This window comes from Coregonus clupeaformis, unplaced genomic scaffold (assembly GCF_020615455.1).
Source record: "Coregonus clupeaformis isolate EN_2021a unplaced genomic scaffold, ASM2061545v1 scaf1998, whole genome shotgun sequence".
Classification (NCBI taxonomy): Eukaryota; Metazoa; Chordata; class Actinopteri; order Salmoniformes; family Salmonidae; genus Coregonus; species Coregonus clupeaformis.
The window spans coordinates 23,410-34,256 of NW_025535452.1; positions in this window are offsets into that span (position 1 = coordinate 23,410).

Below are 10,847 nucleotides of genomic sequence, written 5' to 3' on the forward strand. Positions count from 1 at the left end.
TCTCTGGAGACTTGACTAGGCGTAAACAGTTGCAGCTATCAGGGTGAGTGACAGGCTCAAGCCATTTGTGGATGCAGGGCTATGGAACTGCAGCCTGAGAAGTATAGGGTCCCGTGAAGCAGGCCATGAGATGATGGGAGCAAGAATCGAGGCAGCTGAAAATCACTGAAAATGTTGCGATGTAATCCTGTGGGAGTTCTCCGGATAAGATAGAGAATGGATAGGAGAAATACCAAATATTTTGCCATATCACATTAAGGATATAATTGTCATTTAAAAAATGTTTTGGATAAACTGTCTTTAATAGATTTGTACAGAAAAATAATAATTTTGAGAATAAACTCAATGTAATTTCGAGAATAAAGTCACAGTTATAAGACTAAAGTAGGGGATTTGGTTAACTGCATGTCTCCCTGGCTCCCTGTTGCAGCTCCTGTTGAAATACCTGCAGTTAGATGACCTGGTGAAACTGTACTTTAGAATTGGCTTTAGTAACAAGGAAATCCTTTCTGTTTTAGCACATACAACCATATTATTATAAGTAAGCCTATTTGGACCTGGAAGAGGTTGTGTCACAGATTATTTTCAGTAGGAACAACATGGACTTGGATGAGGTATTTCATCCACGGACTTGGATGAGGTACTGTATTTCATACAATACCATGTGGTTACATACATAGATAGAGACAGGTGGGTTGTGTTGGGGAGGGGTCAACCTACCAGGGTAGTTACACACAGAACAGGAATAAAATCATCAACATTTACTAATGCTGCAGAGATTTGCTTTAAGGCAGTATCCTTATCCATTGGATGTAGTAGCCATATCTAGGAAAACCAAAGTTCCAAAGGCTGTGCCTAATATAGTGTATAAGAGTTTTGTAGTGATTCCGATGTTGTTGATGTGACAAATATTTGTTGGTGTGTAATGAGGAGCAACCAGACGCTGCACTTGACACTTTTATGAAATTACTTATTCCAGTTACTAATAAGCATGCACCCATTAAGAAAATGACTGTAAAAACTTAAATCACTGTGGATTGATGAGGAATTGTTTGGTTGAGAGGGATGAGGCAAAAGGAATGGCAAATAAATCTGGCTGCACAACCGATTGGCAAATGTACTGCAAATTGAGAAATCATGTGACTAAACTGAATAAAAAGAAGAAAAAACTATACTATGAAACAAAGATAAATGATATAAAGAAGGATAGTAAAAAGCTTTGGAGCACCTTAAATGAAATTTTGGGCAAAAATGCAAACTCCGCTCCATCATTCATTGAATCACATGGCTCATTCATCACAAAATCCACTTACATTGCCAATTACTTTAATGATTTTTTCAATGGCAAGATTAGCAAATGTAGGCATGACATGCCAGCAACAAACGCTGACACTACACATCCAAGTATAACTGATCAAATTATGAAAGACAAGCATTGTAATTTTGAATTCCGTAAAGTGAGTGTGGAAGTGGTGAAAAAATTGTCAATCAACAATGACAAGACACCGGGGTCTGACAACTTGGATGGAAAATTACTGAGGATAATAGCGGACGATATTGCCACTCCTATTTGCCATATCTTCAATCTAAGCCTACAAGAATGTGTGTGCCCTCAGGCCTGGAGGGAAGCAAAAGTAATTCCGCTACCCAAGAATAGTAAAGACCCATTTACTGGCTCAAATAGCTGACCAATCAGCCTGTTACCAACCCTTAGTAAACTTTTGAAAAAATATATATTTGACCAGACACAATGCTATTTTATTGTAAACAAATTGACAACAGACTTTCAGCATGCTTATAGGGAAGGACATTCAACAAGCATGGCACAAATGACTGATGATTGGCTTTGCACCCCCTGCTATATTGTGGATAAAGAGTTACCTGTCTAACAGAACACAGATGGTGCCAAGAGTGTGCAAAGCTGTCATCAAGGCGAAGGGTGGCTATTTGAAGAATCTCAAATATAACGTATTTTTTTATTTGTTTAATACTTTTTTTGGTTACTACATGATTCCAAATGTGTTATTTCATAGTTTTGATGTCTTCACTATTATTATACAATGTAGAAAATAGTAAAAATAAAGAAAAACCATTGAATGAGTAGGTGTTCTAAAACCTTTGACCAGTAGTGTATATAAATGTTTAATTTGAGAAGTAAAAATGAGTATCCGATATACAGCACTTCAGCACAGACAACATCAATGAACTTCTCTGTCACACACAGCCAAGCCCTTCTACTCCTTGTTCCCTGCTGTTGAAATCCTGAACTGTGCTCTAATGTTTCATAATCTGAACCAGTTTATCCTAAATCATTGTTATGAATAATTTAGGATGACTTTCTGACTGCACTGCTGGCACTGGGAAAATATACTGGGGAGCATACAAGAAATGGATGCATCTTGTCGGGCAAAGTGAGAGTAGCATAGCCAATATAGTACTGTTAGTTCCATAGCAGGGGAGAAAGTACTCTTGCATAGAGAGAGTGTTACCTCCTGATAAATTTTATCCTGCGGATATTTTCTTAAGGAGAATATTATGGTAGGACATACATGCAGTGCTTATTTGTCCAGCTCCCCTTGACTTAATGCATTAGTGTTTCCATCTAAAAATGGCACTTCTAAAACAAATGTTGCTTAATGCATTATAATTGTCAAGATGTTTCTTATAAGAAGCCAAAGAGATATTTCCAGGGGAAATGGCACTTCTAAAGTGCTTGACATTGCTCTTAGATGCTGAACAGTATGGCTACATTACAATGATCTACCCTTCTCCCAACCCCTTCTCCCAACGTGTGCACCCACACTACCCCTCGTGGATTTAAAAGGAATGGACTGGTGTAAGCATAGCCACAGGAAGTAGGGGTGCTGAGAGTCTGCAGCACCCCCTGAAAAATCAGATAAAAAAAAAATGATATTAATGAAAAAAATATTTAGATATAAAACATTAATAAAAAGTAGTGCACTGGGCCTTTACTAGTCCTGTATTAGCAGACCAATATAGCTGTCTGTAGCGCTGGCAAAAAAAATCAGCCTCCCTGCTGGGTTTCAAACCGACAACCCTTCGGTTGCTGGCCCGCTTCTCTAACCATAGGCTACCTGCTGCCCAATATATGCACCCTCTCATCATTCTTTGGGGGGTCCTAATGTGAAACAATCTCTTTAAATATTGTGTTGAAGACAGCTGGTTTCACTCATGGAGATGTGGATCATGACAAGTGTTAATTATGTATTAACCAAGTATCGAAAGGATAACCTGCTCCTTTGTGTCCCTCAGATTAAGAATCTCACTCTCAGAGTGCCCTGCTAGTTAAAGGACACAAACAGAGAGTATAATATAATATAATAGCATAATAAAATATAATATAAAGGAATGGAATAGAATGTAATCCCACTAAGAGGTGGGAAATCACAGAGTTAAATTTATAGAGATGGCTTTATATTCAAATCGATTGATTGGAAATTTGCCTTTTTGGGTCACATTGAACATATCACAAGAAAAAAGAAAGGTTCTGAAAGTTTAGTTGACAATAGACCCTCTGTGATGGAAGTATACAGTTGAATGAAAGGTGAGGGCAGCTAATGCAACCTGTTGGCTGGTCGTTAACTGACACTTTTCTTCTGGTACACTTCATCTGGTAGGAGGCAGTGTCCCAGGGAGTGTCTTGTACAGACTGGGGCACTAAGACCTCCGATGGCGGTACTGTTTTCATCTGCTTAAGTCGCTAGAGAGTCCTGCTTTCTCCCCTGCCCTTCTCTATATGACACACACATACACGTACACACATGCGCACACACACAAATAGACACACATTATGCAACAACACTCCCCTCCAACCGACTGAACGAGTTCAGTAAAAAATGATGTAAAGAAGTCATAAATAAAACATATTTTATTTTGTTACACAGGTCAACAAGTAAAATGCAGGAGACTTCCCTGGAGAATCAAAGCACAAACAATGGAGTCCTCAGGTCCAGGCCCTGTCACATGAATTTGTTGAACTGGGTAATACACAGTTCAAACACTACTGGGCTCATGTTCCTCTGTACCCTTACGAGAGAATAGCTGTATCCCCACTGAGAATATCTGAGTCCAGTGGAGGCTCCTCAGAGGAGGAAGGGGAAGAACTGTCCTACTCAGTGATTTTATTTTTTTTAAATAGTGAAACATATAAAATGTTGTCCTTTTTAGATAAAACTATACTAAATATATTCATATGTCACCAAATAACTGATAGAAAAACACACAGTTTTGTAATAATGGTCTAACAGCATCCTGTAGGGTAGTACCATGGTGTAGCCGGAGACAGCTATTTTCCATCCTCCTCTGGGTACATTGACTTCAGTACAAACCTACGAGGCATATGGTTCTCACCCCCTTCCATAGACTTACACAGTAATTATGACAACTTCCGGAGGACGTCCTCCAACCTACTGTATCAGAGCTCTTGCAGCATGAACTGACATGTTGTCCATCCAATCAAATTATCAAAGAATGAATCTAGTAATGAAAGTAGTTGACTCAAAGAGAGAGAAAGACAATAGTTGAACAGTTAAACAAATTAATTTATTCAAAGATTAAGGAGAAGCAACAGAGCGAGAGAGAGATTTCAGTTTACCTCTCATTTATTTAGATAGCTAATGCAGCAAATTTAGCCTACTCAACAACCTGACTAAAACAGATCAGGGGTGTATTTTTTCCACCGATTCTGTTGCAAAAGGTTTATAAAACGGAAGCAAGCGGAACGAAACGGGGATGGACCTACCTGAATTTGTCTAATAGAAACGTTCGTTTTATTTGCAAAACGGAACTAACGATTACACCCCGGATCAGCTAGATGCAGGCAAGAGTGTGCAAGGCGGTATTTAATGTGTCAGTCACCTTGATTACTCCAATTTGTCTCTCGACCTGTGCACCTACGTTATAAACATTCATTAATAGGCTAGGTTGTATCAACCTCATGTTGGGTAAACTCTTAGAAAAGAAGGTGCTATCTAAAACCTAAAAGAGTTCTTCAGCTGTCCCCATAGGAGAACCCTTTGAAGAACCCTTTTTGGTTCCAGGTTTAAGAATTTACACAGAGGGTTCTACATGGAACCCAAAAGAGTTCTACCTGGAACCAAAAAGGGTTCTACCTGGAACCAAAAAGGGTTCTCCTATTGGGACAGCCTAACAACCCTGTTGGAACTCTTTTTTCTAAGCGTGTATAGGGCAAATTCCAGTATCATCTAGTAGCCTAAACCTAACGATGTTATATTGAGCTGTGTGAATGGAATATATGACAGCCATCCAATATGCTGTAATAGAAGTAAGGCCATGCTCATGAAAAAAAAAAGTGTCCTCCCTAATCTTAAATGGCACTGTCTGAGTCACCCATACTGGAAATTTGACACAAGATTAACAAATTCCTTTTGCAATTCTAACATGTTCCATGGCATGTGAAATGACTTGATAACCTCTTTCCAATACATTTTCAATGTTTAGGAACTGAAAATGCACTCCAAGATAATTTTTTGGGTGTTTGTGTAAGCAAAGGCGGGGTGGAATGCATTTACCTGTTACAATAAAATGTGCATTACAATTACGATTGTTATCGTGTAATTATTGTATTTCCAACGTGTTTTTAATAACATGTACATTTCCGGTAGATACATCCCTAGTGAGCTTTGTCCCTCCCTGTCTTTCCTGGATTTCTCTGATTTTTGGAAGGTGCTCTGTAACTGTGATGTATGTAAGCTAATAGACCTGTATGGGACCTTTTTTTTGTCCCTTAGCACACCTGTACTGTGCACTGTCATTTGACTGGCTCTTGTACTTGTATAGTAGCAACAATTTTGTGGTCAAAGATTGATTCCTTTTACCACAATGTAGCTTGTGGAGGTGTTGGAATTCCCTCTCTCTTTATTAGTTTGTTTTCAGGAGTGGGCCAGTCCCACCTCTTCCTTTCTTATTTTTTGGACAGGATATAGAGAAAGAAGTAGGAGGAGAGAGTGATAGAGCAGTAGGTCGGATTCGAACCCATGCTCGCAGTGGTATTAGACAGTACTTGTGATCCAGAGGGAACGGACCACCCCTGGCCACTACCATTTTAGCCTTCAGTTACACTTATTACAGGCTTTGGTTTTTGCATTTATGTTTTGAGGTTGGACTTTAGCACGTATAGCTCGTTAGCAGATAGGGCGCATCGATTGGTGTCACCTCGTCAGTCAGTGTTACACCTGTTCTGGATGCCATCTTGTTAGGCGTTTCGCCTGTGCTGGCCTAGTTGCTATTTAAGAGTGGCTGGCCCAATGTTCCAGTTGTCTTGAGAGATGTGGAGGGTCAACACCTTTAGTTGGCCCTCCCTATTTGATTTCTAGAAAAACATTCCTTTGTCTGTATTTGTTTTGCGCCACTTTTTTGGTTTGCTTCCTGTCTTTAAGTTTGGTGTGGGTTTTTAATTTTGTTTGCCTCTTCTTGGGCAAAATTTAGTGGGCGCTCATGGTAGGTGTCTTTTAGGTTCCAGTTGTTGTTGCTAATCAACTTTCAGTGGACACCCCCATAAGTGTCTTTCAGAAACCTCACCTGTTTCGTTTTGGTTGTTGATCAGTGACAAGGAGTTGGATGTATATTTTACTCTGTTTGAGCGGCTTGCCACATCCCTAAAATGGCCGCTAGATATTTGGTCACTGCTCCTTCAAAGTGACCTGGTGGCTGGTCTGTCAAGATCGTTGTAAGAGACGGACCAAGGCGCAGCGTGATATGCGTACATCTTTTAATGAGTACTTTTCAACAATAACAAAACAACAAAACGATACGTGAAGTCCTAAGGTTAACAAAACACAAACCTCTCCGGAACAAGATCCCACAAATGACAAGTGCAAAACAGGCTGCCTAAGTATGGTTCCCAATCAGAGACAACAAGCCACAGCTGCCTCTGATTGGGAACCACCCCGGCCAACATAGAAACACATGAACTAGAACAGGAACATAAAACACTAAACATAGAAACTAACACCCTGGCTCAACATATAAGAGTCCCCAGAGCCAGGGCGTGACAGTACCCCACCCCAAAGGCGCGGACTGCGACCGCGCCAACTAAACCAAACAGGGGAGGGGCCGGGTGGGCATTCCGCCTCGGAGGCGGATCCGGCTCCGGGCGTGACCACCACCCTCTCGCTACCCCCCTGTAGCGCCCCTGGTCTGGTCTGGCCCCGCTGGCTGGAGCTGGACTGGACATCGGTGGAGCGGATTGCTTAGGCTCCGGTGTGGAGCAGCTGACCGGTACCTGACCAGGCACGGGCTGTGCCGGACTGACGACACGCACCACTGGCTTGGTGCGGGGAGCAGGAACCGGCCGGACCGGGCTGACGACGTGCACCACTGGCTTGGTGAGGGGAGCAGGAACAGGCCGGACCGGGCTGACGACGCGCACCACAGGCTTGGTGCGGGGAGCAGGAACAGGCCGGACCGGGCTGGCGACGCGCACCACTGGCTTGGTGCGGGGAGCAGAACAGGCCGGACCGGCTGACGACGCGCACCACAGGCTTGGTGCGGGAGCAGGAACAGGCCGGACCGGGCTGGCTGGCGCACCACTGGCTTGGTGCGGGGAGCAGGAACAGGCCGGACCGGGCTGGACGACGCGCACCACAGGCTTGGTGCGGGAGCAGGAACAGGCCGGACCGGGCTGGCGACGCGCACCACTGGCTTGGTGCGAGGGGCAGGAACAGGCCGGGCCGGGCTGGCGGCGCGCACCACAGGTTTGGTGCGGCGCGCACCACAGGTTTGGTGCGAGGGGCAGGAACAGGCCGGGCCGGGCTGGCGACGCGCACCACTGGCTTGGTGCGAGGGGGCAGGAACAGGCCGGGCCGGGCTGGCGACGCGCGCACCACTGGCTTGGTGCGAGGGGCAGGAACGGGTCGGGCCGGACTGGGAACACGCACCACTAACTTAGTGCGGGGAGCAGGAACGGGTCGGGCCGTACTGGGAACACGCAACACTAACTTAGTGCGGGGAGCAGGAACGGGTTGGGCCGTACTGGGAACACGCACCGCTAACTTAGTGCGGGGAGCAGGAACGGGTTGGGCCGTACTGGGAACACGCACCACTAACTTAGTGCGGGGAGCAGGAACGGGTTGGGCCGTACTGGGAACACGCACCACTAACTTAGTGCGGGGAGCAGGAATGGGTCGGGCCGTACTGGGAACACGCATCACTAACTTAGTGCGGGGAGCAGGAACGGGTCGGGCCGGACTGGGAACACGCACCACTAACTTAGTGCGGGGAGCAGGAACGGGTCGGGCCGTACTGGGAACACGCACCACTAACTTAGTGCGGGGAGCGGGACTGGGTTTCCTCATAAACCTCCGTTCCCTCTGCTGCCTAACCAGTTCCTCTCGCCGTGCCTCTACACTCTCCTTCTCCCTTGCACCTCTGTAATGATCATGCAGTTTAATCAGCTTCTTGATATGCCACACCTGTCAGGTGGCTGGATTATTTTGGCAAAGGAGAAATGCTCACTAACAGGGATGTCAACAAATTTGTGCACATCATTTAAGAGAAATACGCTTTCATTTCCTTCAAAGTGATCCTCCAGACATAGCTAATCATACACATCCAGAGAGTTCTTATCATTTCTCTTGTTGCTATAAGCTACCTACCAAAGTGTTGCTGCGACTCCACAAAGCCCAGAGAGACAGTGTTAGGAGATATATCTATAGCCAACATTATTTAACTATAAGCATTGATGTCTACTACGATTTCCACCTGTATATGGCTTATAACTACCCAAGCCATCAGAAATTGAGCATATCTGTAGAAAGACCTATCTTGATAGAAAAGCACTAGTACATCGGCACTAGTATAGGCCTACTTTAGCGTAGCCTCTTGACCAGTTAAAACTGTTTCCGAAATGGGGTTTAAAGGGGGCTCTTCGTATACATGTCAACTGTTGCTCAGCTTGAATAAATGTAATTAACAAGCTCGGCTAAATTAATCTTCTTCCAAAATGTATTTTTAACACGTTTCAAGCTAATCAGATAGACATAATCAATAATACTGCAGCGACCGGGGAAGGGAACTCGGGTCTCCAGTGTGAAAGGCAATCACCCTATGCATCGCACCAATAGGGTTAACCTACTTGGTGGGAATTGTAACGTGACTCATATAGCGAGGATCGCTACACTCCCCCATCTGAACAGGAAGGTACGTCCCCGTGCTTCAGCTACTCAGCCCCTCTCACATGTCCGGGCCGTGCATTCCGATGGCCTCACAGCCGCCATCCAACATCTGACAACAATGGAGAGAGCAGAAAGCAAACCCTGGTTTCCAGCATGAAAGGCAAACACCCAATGCATCTCGCCAATAGGGTTAACCTAACCCACTTGGTGGGAATTGCAACGTGGCTTATATAGTTAGGATCACTACACAATGTAATTTTGAGATAACCTTATCTATTACTTTTACTCTCCTATTAAAGGTGTGTGACTTGTGAACAGTATGATGGATGTCCTTGCATTTAGCTAGATATTGACTTGAAGCATCCAAAGTGACTGAAGTGTGATGATGTGTGTCGCAGTGTTATCCATCCTGTCAACCCCGGACACAGGGTCACAATTTGGGGACTAACAAAGCCTGTGAAAACAGTAATTGACAACAGTCCCTACAGACAAGCTCCATGCTCTGTAACATTATGTCAGTGATCTACACCATTTCACCCCTCAACAGTTCCCCTGATTGAATTTTAGACTTGTTGTGGTTGTTTCTATCTCTATTTGAAGTTATGTATGGCTCCAAAGCTTTGTGCTACTGTGCTGTTCAAACCTCAAAGGCACCAGAGTTCTCGCTACAGTATCTCCACAGGCATCGATAGAACTGCTCCATTTGTGAAATTTCCTCCGGTCTAGATCCTGTTGATCTATTGGAGTATCTGTTCTCTGTGTTTTTATCTCCGCCTCTCTATTGATGTTATTTCAGGAAGCGCCTGCTCTGATCTTGTAGTTCAACTGCCTTTGTCTTCAAGCATATTTACTCCAGGATCCATCATTTATGCTGTCAGAATATTTACTTCAGAAAAATAAGCAGCAGAGTAGGAGAGAAACTGCAATGTAGAGAGTAGAGTTTCACGGAAGAGAAGAAATGCAGAGATGAGATTGTGCCGAGGTAGATATGTTTTTGATTTATGTTACGCCTCAGCTGTCTTTTGCATTCATACCAGAGCTTAGAGTTTCTTCAAAATACCATGGCTCGACGCTGCATATCTGAAAATTGCAAACAATAAATAATCCATAAACAGTCCTTTTTATTACGTTTTTATACCTTCAATTTAAGTGACGGAACCTCAAAACATCAAATTACAGCTGCAGGTAATAGGCATTTTACATACAGTGCCATTAGTATAATTTTGCATTTCCAGGGATATAACATGATTTTACTGCAAATAGCTGAAGGAGAACACATTTCACTTGTCATTCGTCACCTTGGCCTCGTTTATGCCTGGTTCTAACATGAATCCTTTGCCCTGATGTTGTCCACATTCTGATTGTGCCCACATTTTCAGACAGGAGTATCAAGTGTATTCATAAAGCCCTTTTATACATCAGCAGATGTCACAAAGTGCTTATACAGAAACCCAGCCTGAGAGAGTGAGAGAGAGAGAACAAGGTAGCACGTCCGGTGAACAGGCCAGGGCTTTGAGTCAGTGACTCTTTTCACAGAGTGAAATTTTAAATTTGACTCAGCCCCCATAATAGGGTCAGAGGCAGAGAATCCCAGTGGAGAGAGGGGAGCCGGCCAGGCAGAGATGGCAAGGGCGGTTCGTCACTCCAGTGCCTTGCCATTCACTTTCGCACCCCTGGGCCAGGCTACACTCA